This window comes from Balaenoptera borealis, assembly GCF_965194805.1.
Source record: "Balaenoptera borealis genome assembly, chromosome: 2".
Taxonomy (NCBI): Eukaryota; Metazoa; Chordata; class Mammalia; order Artiodactyla; family Balaenopteridae; genus Balaenoptera; species Balaenoptera borealis.
Window position 1 is genome coordinate 73,105,171 of NC_138867.1, and position 20,712 is coordinate 73,125,882.

The 20,712-nt window shown below is 35.4% G+C and overlaps 1 long non-coding RNA gene across 1 annotated transcript in view; it reads right to left on the reverse strand.

Annotated features, from left to right (window-relative positions):
* Window positions 1–5,587: 5,587 nt before the first annotated feature.
* The window catches only part of LOC309622627, a 495,128-nt gene continuing 480,003 nt past the window's right edge, over window positions 5,588–20,712 (reverse strand). The window contains exon 2 of the long non-coding RNA XR_014241042.1: window positions 5,588–7,657. This is a non-coding gene — a long non-coding RNA (uncharacterized lncRNA). The remainder of the gene's footprint in view (window positions 7,658–20,712) is intronic.

The following is a 20,712-nucleotide window of genomic DNA, read 5'->3' on the forward strand; positions in this document are numbered from 1 at the left end:
GATGGGAGAATTATTCCAATATCCAATAACAGATCATAGCCAGGGTGAGAAGGTCTGTTCATTGGATCTTGCAGTTGGAATGTTTTTGGAAACCAGATGACTTTCAGGATCATAGAGTGGCAAATGTCAGTCCTTCACTTTATAACATGACAACACTTCTGCTTCCTCTAAGCCTCTATAGTCTCTGAGGACCTTATGGAGATTTGTTGTAGTTAAATCTTATGGAACATAGTACACATTTATTAGCACTGTTTTTACAAAGTTATATAGTTCTTTACCCCCATATTACCACATCTTTGTCTAAGTCACAGCCTTTGTGTAATCAGATGGCACTTTTTGGATTACCTTGAGCAAGGGTGGAAAAGAAGCAAATAAATATGTTGATGGATGGATTTAGTCAATGCTAAAACTGAAATTTAAGTCATTCTCATGACCACAAAACCATTGATCCATTGTTTTTCACTTGCAGTAAGTTAGAGGGGTTTTATGTGGACAATCTGTATTCACCAGTTGTACTGGAGTCACATACACATAGCTTAAGTTATGCATAACAGTGCACTCTGCCAAATGACTGCACAGCTGGGGAGTTCACTGGGGGTAGCAGCTGGGTGAGGATCCTCAAAAGATGGGTGGGTATTGAAGGAGTTCCGTCTTGCTTTTGTGCCCAGAAGGCTCACTATTAGCATCCCGCAAACACAAAGAAGAGATTAGAGTTCATTGTTCATTTTCCCCTCATGGGCAAGCCATGTATGTTTATGCCCTAAAGATTGCACATTTTAAAGAAAAAGCCACTTTCACTGTCAAATTAACCAAATTGACTATCTTCCCAGTTTGAATTCACTGGATAACTGCTAATCCCCACTTTACATTATGCTCTAAAGTTTCAGCCAAAAGATTCTGAAGGCCTGCATTTCCAGGTTTTCTCATCTGTAATACAAACACCAGTTAAAGACATAATATCATTTTATGCTAGTCTCAAAGGGCATCTAGCAAAGCTGGCTAGCATTACTGCAACATTTTAATTACTGGTGCTTACCACAATTTGCAATAATTACAGTTCATTTAGTGAGCTGGTTCTTAATTGCAGACACTGCTAAAGAAACAATTGAATAAAAAATAAAATGCACTTTCATATATATTATATATATGTAATATGACTGAGAAAGATGTAAGCTTATAAAGAAATAAAGGAAACTATATCTACTAGACCAATTTCTGAAGCAAAGATATTAAAATAAATCAGTTTTCTAAACCTAAGGCCCAAAATTAAATTTAATCATCAGGACAAGTTGCGCTATCATTTATGGAATTTTCTTTCTTTAGTACAATTTCTAATTCTATGCTTCTTTGTATTAAAAGAAAGCTCAGTGGGTGAATTCTAGTACTAATATAAGTCAACTTTCAACTAACTTCTATTCATTATCAGGTGGCAAATCTCAAAGATAGAAATAACTCCTATATGAAAAGGATTTTCATCTAAAAGAAAAAGCAGTTCTGGAAAACTCAATAAAAACTCTGTTTTTATTCATTCTTCACTTCATTGAATACCAAATAATCATGAGACCTTACCGTACATAAATGTAGGTGATACGGGGAATCGGAATATTTGGTGGGTGAGAAAGCAAAGGAAATGCTAAGAAAAGTTAAACCAAAGTGAAAAGAATAGTTAGTGAGAGCGTTTACTCTCTTGATAAGAAAGTACATTAGGTTCTAATTTTTATAATAGTCATACTTTTCTGGATATCCTGGAGCAACTGTCTCAAGTTCTCTCTACTTAAGTGTTCCTGAAGACAGAAGACGATAGTGGATTCAATTCTTGTCTAGGGAAATACCTTCATTTTGATGACCCCATGGTTTAATATACTTGAGAGCACTTTGAATAGATGAGAGGCCCCAGGATTCTTTTCTGGTAGGTGACTAGATTGCTGCTCACTATGGCCAGTTTCATCAGTTATCCTTGTCAGTTTGGTCCCAAAGGTGGGAAGCCAAGGAAGGACTTCGGGAATAGAGGTAACATGGAGAATAATTCCATCAGGCAACTCAGTAAGTATAAGGATTAGCTTCTAAGTTGTAGAATTCTGTTATAAAACCATGCCTTCAACATGCAAAGTGAATTGGAGAAAGGAAACAGTCAAGAAACCAAAGGAATTAGAAGCCAATTAGGAATTTTCCCTCTGCTCTTAGGAAGCTTCTTCTGAAATTAAAAGAAAAACTTAAGCCCTGGGCTAATTTCATGAGTGTTCTCCAATGGCAAAATATTCTCAACTCATATCTAGTTAACATTGAAAGTTATCATAAATCGATACTCATAGTTTTGTTTTGTTTTGTTTTGTTTTTGATTCTGGACACTAAATGAGAGAAATTGTGGTTGACTTAACCAAGAAAATGGGAAAAGAAAATCTTTTATCTATTGGGCACATATATACATTTATTTGTTGAGCTGGGCTTGAAGGTGGTAGCTCTTTTTCAAAAAATTGGTCCCTTCCCTAACAGGTATTATAATTACGTTATAGATCTTTAGCAAGTTACTTGTCTTTAATTTCCAGTATTCTTGAAGAGAACATTTTAAGTCAAAGTAACAAAACAAAACAAATGCAATGCCCTTCCCCACAAAAAGAGTTGTCTTCTGAGTAGGTGGTTTTGATTAGAGTAGGCAGTAATTTGAAAAGTGATGCATCTCTCAAAATAAAAGAATTTAATTCAGATTAAAACAACATTGTGGTCTTTATAAGAAGAAATGGCAGCCTGGCCCTCAGAAAGAAAAGAGTGTTCTGGTTATAGTTCGAATATGTTAGCACTTCATGGAGCAGTAAGAATAAGGCAGACTGGCCTAGTGATAAAGTGTGAGGCCGTGAAATCTTAATGATCATTTAATGCTGTGTGATCATGGGTAAGTTATTTAACTTAAGATTAGTATTTGTTAACATTAAATATTAATAATATTTACCTCATTGTTTTTTGGTGAGGACTAAGTGAATTAACTGAATTAAATAGAATTAAATGAATATCTGTATAAAGCACTTAAAACAGTGTTGTTCATAGTAAATGTGGAATAAGTGTTAGCTATTATCGTTATTGTTACTATTATGTAGAAGACAGAAAACTACACTGTAAATTAGGAGACCTGAGCTGTATTCCAGCTTCTTGGCTTACTTCTTGCCCCAACCATTCAACATCCTTGAGCTCTGGATACACTGATGATGAAACTCAGGGGCTGGGTAATATAATTATGTAGGTTCCTTCATGTTCTAAAATATTTGATGATATATGCACATTTGAGTTTTATACAGTGTTGGCTTTGAGCAAAAATTGTAATATATGTAGTATGATTCTAGAATCTCCATTTTCTATGTATTTTTTGTAGTTTCCTGCTCTCAAAAGTGTACTTTGTGCCATCAGGAGAAGATTTGTGTTAAGTAGTATCTAAACATGTTTTGAAAGCATTTGGGGTATATCACAGATTCATTTTGCTTACATGAAAGGTTCCCTGACAATGGCAAGTAAGCAGGAAAGTGCCAATGTTAAATCCCACCTTAAATGTAACAGTCAGCTTTCAATATATTATAGTGTGGTAATAAATGACTCGCTAATATCAATAGTTTATAACAATGATATATTTCTTATTCAGGTTAACATGCCAGCTGCTGCTATTTATGGTCTGCTGAAATTAGTGAGAGTTGGCTGCACCTCTACTTTTCATGTCTTCTCATTCTAGCACCCAGGATGAAGTAACTGCCCTTATACAAAACATTACATTTTCCAGGCAAAGCTAAGAGCAAGAGAGCTGGCATACAAGCATATGCAAGGGCTCTTAAAGCTTCTGATCAAGGTGCCTTACTTTGTGTTCACTGACATGCCATTGGCAAAATCAATTCACAAGGCCAAGTTTAAAGGCAATGGGTAGTGATGTAGAACTGGAAGGAGGACTGAATAGCTGAATATAGTCCATCACAGTTTTCAGAAGTCCCTCTTTATTCCTCGGGGTTGTTAAAGAGCCAAATCCTTCTAAATTTAATCAATTCAAATATTCCTTCTCAACAAAGCCTTCCTTAATTTCCCTGGTCATTGGTTCACTGATCAATTCATTTGTATTCCTAGAGTGTCTTATACATATCTTTCTGACAATACATATCACAGTGTGTTATAATTAGATGAATTGATATGCTGGCAAGTGTTTAACAAACATAAGTCTGGGGGAAAAAAGTCCTAATTTGTAGTAGTCGCCGATTTTCATGGTGTAAATACTCTCCCATAGCTGATTTCAAGTGACCAACATGTTAATCATGACACATGGAACTGGGAAAAGATGTATAGCAATACAACATCATATGAGATTTCCAGCATGTAGAAATAATAGATGTAAATAAACTCAGATGCATAGATAATAAGTAAAATGTACTAAAACAATAAAGTGTCGAGTTTTGAATATTTATGACCTGTATTTAATGTAACTTATTCAACTATAAATTTATATAATTTAATTTTATTAAATTAATTAATAAAATTAATTTAATAAAAAGTAATTAAAATTAATTAAAAATTAATTAAATTAATGGGACTGTTTAATAACCAGCTTGCAAAATTCCCAGAATTTTAGCAGATGGTTCTCATGAGCAGATACAAGATGGCTCCAACATACCACTGAAATTTTTATGTCAATGTTTATCTTTCTGCTAAATATTGGGTGCCCTTAAAGATAGGGGGTGTGTCTTACAATTATCTTTTTATTCACAGTGCCTAGTATGGTGCCTGGCATTTGGTAGCCTCAATTAATGTCAGTTGAATAAATGAGTGAAAAGATAGTGAATTAACAGGCATTGTAGAGAATAGTATGAATGGATAGAAATAAACTCCACTGGACTGGTATCCTAATTGAGAGAATTATGGAAACCACACATACTTTAATCTATAAGGATGAGAGACATTTTTTTAAAATAGGGAAAAAAACCTACACATTGCCATATAGATGACTCAGACATGTTCCCCAGAGATGTTTTTGCCACTAGGCATTTATTTTCCCTTTTTGATAAAATACTGAGCTGTACTGGATAACTTATTTAGTCATAATAATAACATTTATTGAGTACCATGGGCCAGGCATTAAGTCTTCTTATATTATTTTATCCTCATGGCAACTCCCTGAAGTAAATTACATTATTATCCCCCATTTTATAGTTGAATGCTGAACATTTAGAGAAGCTAAGTAACTTGCTCAGGATTCTAAAATCAGAATGAGTTAGAGCCAAAATTTTATTCTGACTCATCTGACTCTGGAGTCTTTTTTGCTCCTGAGGAGCAGAGTTGGGGAGGGTTTTTAACCTTCTTATTTTACACTGAATGACATGTGCCACTTTAATGAAATCCTTAGTTTCAGACATATGTTTTATTTCTAGAACATGCAGAGACTTTTGTTTTAACGTACTCTGATACACTTCCTCTAGGCAGAACTTCACTTTAATGATGCCAAGTTAGCAATAACACAAGGTTATTGAATACTACCATGATTCTCCAAATCATCAGTTTCTTTCCATTTATTGATTTCCTGATAATATAAACCCTTTTCATTCAATAAACCAAAATGTAATGCTAATCTTTTTTTATTGAAGGATAGTTGATTTATAATATTTTATTAATTTCAGATGTATAGCAAAGTGATTCAGTTATATATGTATATATATTTTTTCAGATTATTTTCCATTATAGGTTATTGCAAGATGTTGAATATTTCCCTGTGCTATATAGTAATTCCTTGTTGCTCATCTATTTTATGTATAGTGGTTTGTATCTGTTAATCCCATCCACCTAATTTATCCCGCCTCTCCTCCCTTTCCCCTTTGGTAACCACAAGTTTGTTTCCTATGTCTCTGACTCCATTTCTGTTTTGTATATAGAGTCATTTGTATTATCTTTTAGATTCCACATATAAGTGATATCATATAATATTTGTCTTTCTCTGTCTGACTGACTTCACTTAAGTATGATATTCTTGAGGTCTATCCATGTCGTTGTAAATGGCATTATTCCATTCCTTTTTATGGCTGAGTAATATTCAATTGTATATATATACCAATTATCTTTCATTATATGTACCACTTTTCTTAAACCAATCATCTTTTTTTTTTTAATTAATTTATTTATTTATTTTTGGCTGTGTTGGGTCTTTGTTTCTGTGCGAGGGCTTTCTCTAGTTGCGGCGAGTGGGGGCCACTCTTTATCGCGGTGCGCGGGCCTCTCACTGTCACGGCCTCTCTTGTTGTGGAGCACAGGCTCCAGACGCGCAGGCTCAGTAGTTGTGGCTCACGGGCCCAGCTGCTCCGCGGCACATGGGATCTTCCCAGACCAGGGCTCGAACCCGTGTCCCCTGCATTGGCAGGCGGATTCTCAACCACTGCGCCTCCAGGGAAGCCCAAACCAATCATCTTTTGATGGGCACTTGGGTTATTTCCATGTCTTGGCTATTGTAAATAGAGCTGCTATGAACACTGAGGTGCGTGTATCTTTTCGAATTAGAGTTTTCATCTCTTCCAGATATATGCCCAGGAGTAGGATTGCTGGGTCATATGGTAGCTCTATTTTTAGCTTTTAAAGGAATATCCATAATGTTTGCCATAGTGGCTGCACCAATTTACATTCCTACCAACAGTGTACAAGGGTTCCTGTTTCTTCACACCCTCTCCAGCATTTATTATTTGTAGATATTTTGATGATAGCTATTCTGACCAGTGTGAGGAGATAACTCGTTGTGGTTTGATTTACATTGCTCTAATAATTAGTGATGTTGAGCATCTTTTCATGTGCCTGTTGGCCATCTGCATGTCTTCTTTGGAGAGGTGTTTATTTAGGTCTTCTGACCATTTTTTGATTGGGTTTTTTTTTTTTTTTTGGTATTGACTTGTATAAGCTGTATGTATATTTTGGAAATTAACCCCTTGTTGGTTGCATTGTTTGCAAATATTTTCTCCCATTCCATAGGGTGTCCTTTTTTTTTGTTTATGGTGTCCTTGGTTGTGCAAAAGCTTATAAGTTTGATTAGGTCCCATTTGTTTGTATTTACTTTTATTTATTTCTTTTGCCTTGGGAGACTGATCTAAGAAGATATTGCTATAATTTATGTCCCGGAATGTTTTGCCTATGTTCTCTTCTAGGGGTTTTATGGTGTCATGTCCTATATTTATGTCTTTAAACCACTTTGAGTTTATTTTTATATATGGTGTTAGGGAGTGTTCCAATTTCACTGATTTACATGTAGCTCTCCAGCTTTTCCAACACCACTTGAACAGAGTTTCTTTTCCCCATTGTATAATATATTCTTGCCTCCTTTGTTGTAGACTAATTGACCATAGATGTGTGGGTTTATTTCTGGACTCTCTATTCTGTTCCATTGAACTATATGTCTGTTTTTGTGCCAATACCACACTGTTTGGATTACTGTAGCTTTTATAGTATTGTCTGGAGTCTGGAAGGGTTATGCCTCCACCTTTGTTCTTTTTTTTTTTTTTTTTTTAATTGGGGTATAGTTGTTTTACAATGTTGTGTTAGCTTCTACTGTACAGCAAAGTGAAGTAGTTCCCTGTTCTATACAGCAGGTTCTCATTAGTTATCTATTTTATACATATTAGTGTATATATGTCAATCCCAATCTCCCAATTCATCCCACCTCCCCCTTTTCCCCCTTGGTGTCCATACATTTGTTCTCTATGTCTGTGTCTCTATTTCTGCCTTGCAAACCAGTTCATCTGTACCATTTTTCTAGATTCCACATATATGTGTTAATATACGATATTTGTTTTTCTCTTTCTGACTTACTTCATTCTGTATGACAGTCTCTAGGTCCACCCACATCTCTACAAATTAACCAATTTTGTTCCTTTTTATGGCCGAGTAATATCCCATTGTATACATGAGCCACATTTTATCCATTCATCTGTCATTGGACATATAGGTTGTTTCCATGTCCTGGCTATTGTAAATAGTGCTGCAATGAACATTGGGGTGCATGTGTCTTTTTAATTATGGTTTTCTCTGGGTATATGCCCAGTAGTGGGATTGCTGGGTCATATGGTAATTCTATTTTTAGTATCTTAAGGAACCTCCATACTGTTCTCCATAGTGGCTGTACCAATTTACATTCCCACCAACAGTGCAAGAGGGTTTCCTTTTCTCCACACTCTCTCCAGCATTTATTGTTTGTAGATTTTTTGATGATGGCCATTCTGACCAGTGTGAGGTGATATCTCATTGTAGTTTCGATCTGCATTTCTCTAACAATTAGTGATGTTCAGCATCTTTTCATCTGCCTCTTGGCCATCCATATGTCTTCTTTGGAGAAATGTCTATTTAGGTCTTCCGCTGATTTTTTTTTTTTTTTCCACTCATTTTCTGATTGGGTTGTTTGTTTTTTTGATATTTAGCTGCATGAGTTGTTTGTATACTTTGGAGATTAATCTTTTATCCGTTGATTCATTTGCAAATATTTTCTCCCATTCTGAGGGTTGTCTTTTTGTCTTGTTTGTAGTTTCCTTTGCAAAAGCTTTTAAGTTTCATTAGGTCCCATTTGTTTATTTTTGTTTTTATTTCCATTACTCTAGGAGGTGGATCAAAAAAGATCTTGCTGTGATTTATGTCAGAGAGTGTTCTTCCTATGTTTTCCTCTAAGAGTTTTATAGTGTCCGGTCTTACATTTAGGTCTTTAATCCATTTTGAATTTATTTTTGTGTTTGGTGTTAGGGAGTGTTCTAGTTTCATTCTTTTACATGTAGCTGTCCAGTTTTCCCAGCACCACTTATTGAAGAGACTGACTTTTCTCCATTGTATACCCTTGCTGCCTTTGTCATAGATTAGTTGACCATAGGTGCGTGGGTTTATCTCTGGGCTTTCTATCCTGTACCATTGATTTATAGTTTGGTTTTTGTGCCAGTACCATACTGTCTTGATTACTGTAGCTTTGTAGTATAGGCTGAAGTCAGGGATCCACCTTTGTTTTTTATCCTCAGGATTGCCTTGGCAATTCTGGGTCTTTTCTGGTTCCATATACATTTTATGATTATTTATTCTTGTTCTGTAAAAAGGTCATGTATTTTGATAGAGATCACATTAAGTCTGTAGATTGCTTTGGGTAGTATGGCCATTTTAACAATATTAATTCTTCCAATCCAAGAGCATGGGATGTCTTTCCATTTCTTTCTATCATCGTTCAATTTCCTTTATAGTTTTCAGTGTATAGGTCTTTCACCTCCTTGGTTCAGTTTACTCCTAGGTATTTTATTATTTTTGGTGCAATTTTAAACAGAATTGTTTTCTTACTTTCTCTTTCTGATATTTCACTGATAATATAAAGAAATGCAACATATTTTCTCTATATTAATCTTGTATCCTGCTATCTTAGATATTATAAATATTCATTTATTCTAGTAGATTTGTGTGAAATCTTTAGGGTTTTCTATATAGAGTATCATGTCATCTGCAAATAGTGATAGTTTTACCTCTTCCACTCCAATTTGGATACCTTTTATTTCTTTTTCTTGTCTCTGATTGCTGTGGCTAGGAAGTCAATAGTATGTTGAATAGAAGTGGTGAGAGTGGGCATCTTGTGTTGTTCCTGAATTTAGCAGGAAGGCTTTCAGCTTTTCACTGTTGAATATTATATTGGCTGTGGGTTTGTCAAAATTGGCTTTTATTATATTGAGATATGTTCCCTCTATAGCCACTTAGGTGAGAGTTTATATTTATCATGAGTGGATGTTGAATTTTATCAAATGCCTTTTCTGAATCTACTGAGATGATCATGTGGTTTTTTGTCTTTCCTTTTGTTAATGTGATGTATCACACTGATTGATTTACATGTTAAACAATCCTTGAAACCCTGGAATGACTCCAACTTGATCATGGTATATGACCCTTTTTATGTATTTTTGGATTTGGTTTGCTAATATTTTGTTGAGGATTTTTGCATCTATATCCATCAAAGATACTGACATGTAATTTTCTTTTTTTGTAGTCTCTTGGTCTGGCTTTGGTATTGGGAGATTGTGGCTTCATAGAAAGAATTTGGGAGTGTTCCCTCCTCTTCAGTCTTTTGGAATAGTTTGAGAAGGATAGGTATAAGTTCTTATTTGTCTGTTTGGTAGAATTCCCCAGTGAAGCTATCTGGTGCTGGACTTCTGTTTGTAAGGAGTTTTTGTTTTGTTTTGTTTTAAATTACAGATTGATTCTATTTGACTTCAGTGATCAGTCTATTCAAATTATCTATTTCTTTTTGACTCAATTTAGGCAGGCTGTATGTTTCTAGAAACTTGTTCCTTTCTTCTAGATTGTCCAATTTGTTGGCATCTAACTGTTCATAGTATTCGCTTACAATTTTTTGTATTTCTGTGGTATTGGTTGTTATTTTTCCTCCTTCATTTTTATTTTGTTTACTTGGGTCCTCTCTTTTTTATTCTTGGTGAGCCTGGCTAGAGATTTGTTGATTTTGTTCATCTTTTCAAAAAAAGAGCTCTTGGTTTTATTTATCTTTTCTATTGTTTTATTTTTGTCTCTATTTTATTTCCTCTCTGATCTTTATTATTTCCTTTCTCTTGCTGATTTTAGGTTTTGTTTGTTCTTCTTTTTTTAATTCTTTTAAGTGATTGGTTAGGTTGTCTATTTGAGAATTTTCTTATTTCTTGAGGAAGGCCTGCATGGCTATGAATTTCCCTCTGAGAACTGCTTTTGCTGTGTTCCATAGATTTTTGTATGATTGTGTTTTCATTGCCATTTATCTTGGGGTATTTTCTGACTTCTTCTTTGACTTCATCATTGACCCATTGATTTTTTAGTACCATGTTGTTTAGTCTCCATGTGTTCATTTTTTCCCCATTTTTCTTTCTGTGGTTCATTTCTAGTTTCATACCGTTGTCCTCAGAAAAGATGCTTGAAATAATTTTTTCCTCTTAAATTCGTTGAGGCATATTTTGTGACCTAATATGTGGTCTGTCCTATTATAGAAAATGTTCTATGTGCGCTTGAAAAGAATGTGTATTTTTTTTTTTTTTTTTTTTGGGATATAGTGTCCTGTAGATACCAATTAAGTCTAACTTTTCTATTGTGTTGTTTAGAGTCTCTGTTGCCTTATTGATTTTCTGTCTGGAAGATCATTCCATTGATATCAGTGGGGTGTTAAATCTCCTACTATTATTATATTCCTGTCAATTTCTCCTTTTATGTCTGTTAGTATTTGTTTTATGTCTTTAGGTGCTCCTATATTGGGTGCATATATGTTAACATCTGTAATCTCCTCTTCTTGCATTGATCCCTTTATCATTATATAATGTCCTTTTTCTTTATGGACTTTGTTTTAAAGTCTACTTTGTATGATATGTGTATTGCTACCCCCTCTTTCTTGTCGTTTCCATTTGCATGAAATATCTTTTTCCATCTTCTCACTTTCAATCTGTGTCTTTCACCCTGAATTGAGTCTCTTGTAGGTAGCATATTGTAGGTTCTTGTTTTCTTAATCTAATCTGCCACTCTATGTGTTTTGATTGGAGCATTTAGTCCATTGACATTTAAAGTAATTTTGATAAGTTTGTGCTTATTGCCATTTTAAACCTTGTTTTCCAGTTGATTTTGTAGTTCTTTGTTCATTTCTTATTCTTTTTTGTTTTTCCTTTTGTTTTGATGGTTTTCTTTCATATTGTTCTTGAGTTCCTTTCTTTTTGGTTTTTGTGAATCTATTGTATGTTTTTGATTTGTTGTTACCTTGGTTTTCAAGTATGTTGACCCATTACTGTATCTACTTGCTTTAAACTGAGGGTCATTTAAGTTTAAACACATTCTGAAAGATCTGCATTTTTTACTCCCCTCATTCACATTTTGTGATTTTGATGTCCTTTTTTTAATATCATGTTTATCCTTTTGCTGTTAATTGTAGTTATAATTGCTTTCACAAAGTTTTTTTTTTTTAATTGTTTTTCAATCTGTGTGCTGGCTTATTTAAATGATTTTTCAATCCTTTTATATATCTGCCTTTTCTATTGTGATTTTCCCTTTCGTATACATTTTTGCTTCTTTTCTATTTAGTGAGAACCTTTCAATATTTCTTTCAGTGTAGGTTTAGTATTGCTGTGTTCTTTTAGTTTTCACTTGTCTGCTAAATTCTTTGTCTCCTTTTATTCTAAATGATAATCTTGCTGGGTAAAGTATCCTAGGTTGCAGGGTTTTCCCTTTCAGGACTTTGAGTATATTATGCCACTTCCTTCTGACCTACAAGTTCCTGCAAAGTAAGCAACTGATAGCCTTATGGGGGTTCCCTTGCAACTTTTTCTCTTGCTGCCTTTAGAATCCTCTCTTTAGCTTTCACTTTGTCATTTCACTTATGATATGTCTTGGTGTCAGTCTGTTTAGGTTTATCTTGTTTGGGACCCTCTGTGTTTCCTGTACCTGGATACCTGTTTCCTTCTTTAGGTTTGGGAAGTTTTCAGCCATAATTTCTTCAAATACATTTTCGATCCCCTTCTCTCTCTTTTTTCCTCTGGAACACCTATTAAGCATAGATTGGCATGCTTTATATTATCTCATAGATCTCATATGTTGCTTTCATTTTTTTTCATTTGTTCTGATTGGGTGATTTCCATTATTCTATCTGCCAGATAACTTATTCGTTCTTCTGTGTTATTTAGTCCACTCTTCTTTGCTTTTAGATTGATTTCTTTCTTGGCAACTGAGTGGTCTAATTTTGATTGGTTCATCTTAATAGTTTCTTGTTCCTTGTTACAGTGATCTGCATTTCTATTGGTAATTTTTCTTAATTCCTTTAGCATTTTTATAACCTCCTTTATGAACTTGGAGTTTAAGAGACTGGTGAGGTTGGTTTCATTATTTTACTTTCAGGGGATTTCTCTTGTTCTTTTAATTGGGAGTAGTTCCTCTGCTTTGTCATTTTACTTAATTAACTTCCTCTGTCTCTCTGAATTTAGGAGAAACAGTTCTCTATTGCAGTCTTTTTTTTTAACTTATTATAGTTGATTTACAATGTTGTGTTAATTTCTGCTGTACAGCAAAGTGATTCAGATATATATATATATATTCTTTTTCATATTCCTTTCCATTATGGTTTAATCACAGGATACTGAATATAGTTCCCTGTGCTGTACAGTAGGACTTCGTTGTTTATCCATTCTATATGTAAGAGTTTGCATCTGCTAACCCCAAACTCCCAATCCATCCCTCCCCCTTGGCAACAACAAGTCTGTTCTCTATGTCTGTGAGTTGAGTCTATTTCTGTTTTGTATACACATTCATTTGTATTATTTTTTGGATTCCACATATAAGTGATATCATATGGTATTTGTATTTCTCTTTCTGACTGACTTCACTTAATCTCCAGGTCTATCCATCTACTGTGGTCTTGGAGGGTTTTTTTTATATGGGAGCATCCCTGTATAGATTCTGTGAGTCCAGTATTTTTGGTGCGAGGGCTGTTTTTGGTATGGTTGCTAGTCATGTCTTTCCTCAGAGTGTGGTGGCCATTATCCCCTTATAGGGGGTATGACTGGTGTTGGTGATATTCAAGGCCTGGACTGGATGTTGGGCAGGGCCTCCTCTTTGGTCTGTGGCTGTCACAGCCCTATCGGGGATAGGGTCTGCTCCCCAGTTGTTGCAGTAGAAGCCCTGATGGTTGGGGTCAATAAGGCTACATTGCCCTTGAGTGCATGCCCTGTCTCAGAGGAGGTAACTGCTGTAGCAAGTTAGGCCCATGTGGTCAAAGTGAACCTATGCACCACCCATGCAGGAGTCCATTGTTCTGCACAGAAACAGCCCAAGGTCATGTCCCTTTCTCTGGTGTGTTTGTCCCGGACCTAGTGCTATGATGTGTGGAGTGGGCTAGTGCTGAGGGCAGGGTTGCTGTGAGCGCAGGAATCGAGGTGGTTGTGCTGTAGCCTGGGACTTGGACTGCCACTGTAGGAGGCCTCTCCCAGATCTTGTCCACCACAGATCCAGCTCCAAGCTGTGGTTTGGGGTGGGTGGAGCTGGAATGCTTCCAAAGGGAAATGAACCACTGTGTACTCCTTCCCAGGGGCTGTCTGCCCGAATTGTGCATTTCTGTGGTGCCACCTGGATTGTGCACTGATAAAGTCCACTGTGGCCTGACCCACCCCTGCTGTGTGCATACTAACAATGAGCTCTGAGTTTTGGCCAGGACCACACCCCAGGCCCTCAGGGCTGTTTCCGCACAGCTAAACTGAGTCCTCTCCCAGGGTCCATCCTCTGAGATTTAGTGCCTAGCCGCTGCAGCCCTTCCTGGTGAGCATTTTGGACTGGGAAGTGCGGGGAGGTGGCAGCCATCAGCACCAGTCTCACTCCGCCCTGATTGCTAGTAAACCAGCATGCGCGCACTCTTGTGAGCAGAGTCCAGGCCCCTCCAGCCCCTCTGCTGTCCCAGTGGACCTCCCAGCATGCAAGGGGGGCTCCCAGGGCAAGAGCCTATCTGTGTGGCCCTTCCCTCCTTCACAGATCCCTCCCAGGGGCACCGGTCCCATCCTACCTTAGAACATTGGTTGTACAAGAGATCTTCTTCCAGTTTCCAACTGGTTTTCTGAGAGAATTGTCCACATGTAGTTGTATTTTTGATGTGTTTGTTAGGGGAGGTGAGTTCCAGGTCCTCCTACTCCACCATCTTGATCCTCCCTCCTAGTCCTAATCTTTAAACACACTGATAAGAAGGAAAATCTTTGTTGCTTTCAATAAGAAGTCTTCTTAAGGCTTTTTTTCATATACAGTCTGATTTTGCAGGCTTGGTTAATAAATCTTGCTCACATGTTGAATTTGCTAATGTTTTTCACAAAAATAATAGTAAATCAACCAATTAATAATAGTCACGATAGTTCAGGAAACTATCTTTAGTGATATGGCAAAATATGACTAAGCTATCCAGTCCTCATGAAGAAGGCAGGTGAAGTGAATAATTGAATACGAAAATAGAATAAAAAATCAGAGAGGTAAAATATGGATACCTTTCAACAATTTGATGAATAAATAGGCCTAACACAGAGTTCTGAAGAAATAGCTTATCAATCTGTCAAAATAATAATTTTTCCTAAATACTATAAACACGAATGCCTGCTGAGTTAAGAACACTAGGCTGAAATTAGATAAAATAACGAATATGGTTGGATGTTCTCAAGTAAAACAATTGTCATACTGACAATGGGGAATCTGCCTTGGCTTCTACATTGCCTCATGACTGGTTTGCCTCTGCTACCACATGAAATAAGTTTTATACCTTGTAGTGCCCAGTAGATTGCTTTGCTTGAAGTATCTGTTCTATAAATATTTCTTGTATCAAATGACTGAGTTGGAACTGGTTATAATTTATATTTTTATAAATGTCTTATATTAAAAGATCTTACATTAAAATGAAGAGCAAACTACCACAGCTTAAATAGAATTCCAATATGGCACAACTTTTAAAAAAAATTATGGTTAGTATTTCATTATTTGTAACATGGTTATAAAGTTTATTTTTTAACTTAACCATGGTTTTGATTCTGGATAAGACACAGTATAAGCACAGTTTTTATACTCTATCACTGAATGCAGCTAGAAATTTTGGGCAGAATGCATCAAGCAGCTGTCTGAGGACTATAAAGAGTAAGTAGAAGACCAACTGAAGAAAAACAGAATATGACGTACAACCAAACTAGCAGTGAGTTTACCATTTTTCCCCTCCAATGACCCAAGACTTGAACTCAACTCATCCTGAAATTTGGAAGTGGACATAAGCATGAACAGAGAAGGCTCTAAAAAAAACTCTTGAGTTCAGGCTTGAGGGGTAGGAAAGGTGTATCCTATTAGCAGTAGTATCACAGTCGGGAGCCTACAGCTCTATAACTCTGAGGGAGGATAACCTTCCTCTCCTGTCATGAAATATGTGGTCCCATGGGGGTTGGACAAATCTCTTTCTTATCCATCTCTTTGTTCTCCTGCTTCCTGGCCCTGGATGAGAATTCAGTAATGTAAAGTGTATATCAGAAAAAGATAGCTAAATCCCCAGCTTTTTGGACAGAAAGTACTGGGGATATCAATGGAGAGGGAGAAATTTGGAGGGATGACCCATAAAGTTGTTTATAAACTCTTGGGCTCACTCCTGAGCTTTGTATACGTGGACCTGAACCCAAACATTATAACAAAACCTCTGAGAACTGAAATAAGACATAGACTACCACCAATCTCAGACTGGCCACTGGGTGTAGCAAACACAGGACAGATATAAATAGCATTTCAAAGGCTTTGAAAATGGAACTGACACTAAAACCACAACCCTCAAAAGGCTAGTCAGAACTTGTGGCCTGAATCCAGCTGAGTTGATTGTCTGCTAAACAAAATATCAACATTCTCCTAAGGATTTAACCAAGATGCAGATTATCATAACATAATATTTAAAATGTTCAGAACACAATGCAAAATTTCTCAGCATAGGAAGAACCAGGAAAATCTCATATGTCATGGAGAAGAAAATCAGCAGACACCAACAAACACCCAATTGGCATAGAAGTCGCAATTATCTGACAAGTACTTTAAAGCACCTATCATGAAAATGATGCAAGAAGTAAGAGCAAACACTCTTGAAATTAGTATAAAGATAGAAATTAACAGCAAAGCAATAGAAAAATCAAAATAAGAACCAAATAGAAATTTTAGAACTAAAAATTAAAATACTGAGAATAACGAAACTCACTGGATGGATTCAATAGCAGAATAGGGATGACAAAAGAAAGGATCACTAAATATGAAGATAGGTCATTAGACATTATCCATTCCCAATATAAAGAGAAGATAGATTGCAAAATAAACGGACATAACCCCAGAGACTTGTGGAACAAATACCAAAATTTTACAATTCATGTCATTGGAGTCCCAGAAGGAGAAGAAAAAGACTGTGATGAGGAAAAACATTTGAAAAAATAATGGCTGAAACTTCTCAAATTTAGTTAAAGATAGAAACCTGTGGCTTTAGTAAACTCAATAAACCCCAAACAGGATAAACATAGAGAAATTCAGGTCCAGAGACATCATAATCAAACCACTGAAAACTAAAGACAAAGAGAAATTACTAGAAATCAGCTAGAGAAAAAATGATGTTCTATAAATAGATAAACTATAACAGAACAATGATTTGAATGATTGTTGATATCTCACCTAAAAGAATGATGGCCAGAACAAAGTACAACAAACTTTTTAAAGTGCTAAAAAGTCAATCTAGGGTTCTTATCCAGTAAAAATACCCTTCAAGCATAAACATGAAATAAATATATGGTGGAGAAAACTAAGAGAATTCATTGTCTGATGACCTGATCTATAATAATTGTGAAACAGTTCTTCACAAAGAAGGAAGATTTTTTATTAAAAGTACACATAAAACATTTGGAATTAAGGAAAAGAAATAGAACTGTTAAATATCTGGGTAAATATAATAGAATTTTTTTCAGTTATTTAAATATTTTTTACTGTAGAAAAAGTTATTATGTTTTCTGAAGGGGTTTTCAATGTATGTAGATTTAACATATAAGCCAACATAAAGAGGGGAGGGTAAAGGAACATTTAAATTGGTAAGTTTTCTACATTGCACTTGAAATGGTTAAAAAATTAATTGTAGTTAGACTGTCAAAAGGTAAGTATGTATAGTATAATCCTAGAGCAATCACTAAAAACTTGTAAAATATTTATGGTCCAAAAATATTAAATTCATTAAAACGGAATATGAGAGAGAGACAGAGGGAGAAGGTAGACCTAAATCCATACAAATACTTAATTGCACCATGAAGTGCTCAGATATTTGATCAAAAATGTTATTCCAGATGTATATAGGAGGGTGTCTCTGCTTGAGATTAACATTTGAATCAGCAGACTGAATAAAGCAGATTGCTCTTTCTAATATGGTGTGCCTCTTCCATGCTGTTGAAGGCCTGAATAGAACCTACATGAAAAAGATTGACCCTCCACGAGGAGAAGGAACTCCTTCTACCTGACTGCCTTAGAGCTGGAACATTGGTTTTTCCCTTGCCTTCAGATCTGAAATGAAAGATCAACTTTTCCTGAGTTCTGAGCCTGCTGCCCTTGGGACTAGAACTACACCACTGGCTTTCATGGTTCTCAGGCCTTCAGACTCATCCTTGAACTGCATCATCAGTGTATTAGTCAGCTTGGGCTGCCATAGCAAAATACCATAGACTGGGTGGCTTAAACAATATATATCTCACAGTATATATCTCACAGTTCTGGAAGCTAGGGAGTCCAAACAAGATCAAGTTGCTGACCAATTTGATTCCCTCCTGAGAGCTTTCTTCCTGGCTTGCAGATGACTGCCTTCTTATTGAGTCCTCACCTGGTAGAGAGACGGGAAGGAGCAAGCTCTGGTGTCTCTTCTTATAAAAGCACTAATCCTCTCACAAGGGCCCCACCCTCATAACCTCATCTAAACCTGATTAACTCCCAAAGGCCCATCTTCACATGTCATCACATTGGGGATTAAGGCTTTAACATATAAACTGGGGGCAATTCAGTTCATAGCAATTGGCTTACCTGGTTCTCAGACCTTTGTACTCAGACTGGAACTACACCATCAGCTCTCTTGGGTCTTCAACTTTCAGATCTTGGGATTTTTCTTCCTTCATAATCACATGAGCCAATTCCTTATAATAAATCTCTTTCTATAGATATATTCATCCTATTTCCCTGGAGAACCCTGACTAATACATAAAGTATGTTTTCTACAAGAAATTTACTTCAAATGTAATGATACAGTTAGGCCGAAAGTAAAAGAATGGAAAAGCCATACCATGCAAATGTCAAAGGAAAACTAGAGTAGATTTATTAATATCAGACATATTAAAAGTCATACCAAATAAAATTACTAAGAAGCACTACTAAGTGAAAAAAGGGTCAGTTGACCAAAATAATGTAATAATTTTAAATGTATAAGCACAAACAACAGAACTTTAAAATACATGACGTAAAAATGATAAAACTGAAAGGAAAAATAAATTCACACTTATAATTGGATCCTTCAACATTGCTCTCTGTAACTGATAGAACTATTAGACAAAATATCAGCAAGGATTTAGAAGAACTATACAGCACTATCAATCGCTTGGGTCTAATAGACATTATACAACACTCCATTCAACAACAGGAAAATACACATTCTTACCAAGTGCAGATGGAGCTTTCACCAAGATAAACTATATATTATGTCGCAAAATAAACCTTAACAAACTTAAAAGGAATTAAATCATACAAAGTATGCTCTCTGACCATAATGGAATTAAATAAGGAATAAATGGAAGAAAGTAAAAAGAAATATCCTCAAACACCTGGACATTAAATAACAATTCTAAATAATCCATGGGTCAAAGATGAGGTCTTAAGAAAGTATTTCTACGCAAATAAAAATTAAAATACCACATATTGAAACTAGTACTGTTTGGCTAAATAGAGGCATACTTATAACATTAAGTGCTTATATTAGAAAAAAAGAAATGCCTCAAATTAATAATTTAAGTTTCCACCTAAAGAAATTAGGAAAAAAAGAACAAAGTTAACCTAAAGCAAGAAGAAGGAAGGGTTAATAATAAAAATAATAAATATAAAAGCATACATTAATAAAATTGAAAACATAATAATTGAGAAAATTAATGACACTATAAATAGTTCTTTAAAAGGTTCAGTAAAATTGACAAGTCTCAAATGAGACTGAGCAAGGAAAATCAATACGACAATGTTATAATTAGAAATAAAAATGGACTATCACTATAAACCCTATATTACCCTTTTATTATCATTATTAATTCTATTATTCTATTTTTAAAAAATAAGTAAATACTACAAACTGCTCTGTGTACTTAAACTGGCTAATCTGTTTTAAATGGAACGATTACTTGAAGAGAATTTCTCCTGATTGAAAAATATCCATAGGCTCAAAACTCACCCAAGGTGAAATAGATAGCTGAATAATCATATAACCACTTACAAAATTGAATTCATGGTTAAACTCCTCTGAAGAAATGCTCTTCAGGCCCAGGTAGTTTTACTAGCAAATTCTAGCAAACATTTAAGAAGAAATAACACCAATTTTACAAAATAAAAAATAAAAGGGAGGAAACACTTCCCAGCTTATTTTATGAGGGCAGCATACCCTAATAACAAAACCAGATATAGAAAGTACAAGGGGGAAAAAAATTACAAATATTTTACATGAACAAGGAGACAGACATCCTCAACAAATATTAGCAAACTGAATACACCATGATCAAATGGGGGTTTATTGTGAGAATGCAAGTTTGATCAAACACTCAAAAATCAATCAATGTAGTTCACCATTTAACAGTTTAAAGAAGACAAACAACATGATTATATCAATTGATGAAGAAAACACATTTGAGAAAATTCAACACCCATTCATAATAAAAAATTCTTAGCAAACTAGGAATAGAAGGGAACTTTGTCAATCTGATGAGAGAGATTGACAAAAATCTTGCAGCTAACATCGTACTTAGTGGTGAGAGATTGAATGCTTTCTCCCTAAGTTTGGGAACAAGATAAGGATGTCCATCTTTACTACTCCTGTTCCTCATTAAATAGAAATTCTACCCAAGGTAATAAGGCCAGAAATAGAAATAAAAAATATGGAAGAGAGAGGAAGAAATGAAACTGTCCCTATTCACAGATGATATGATT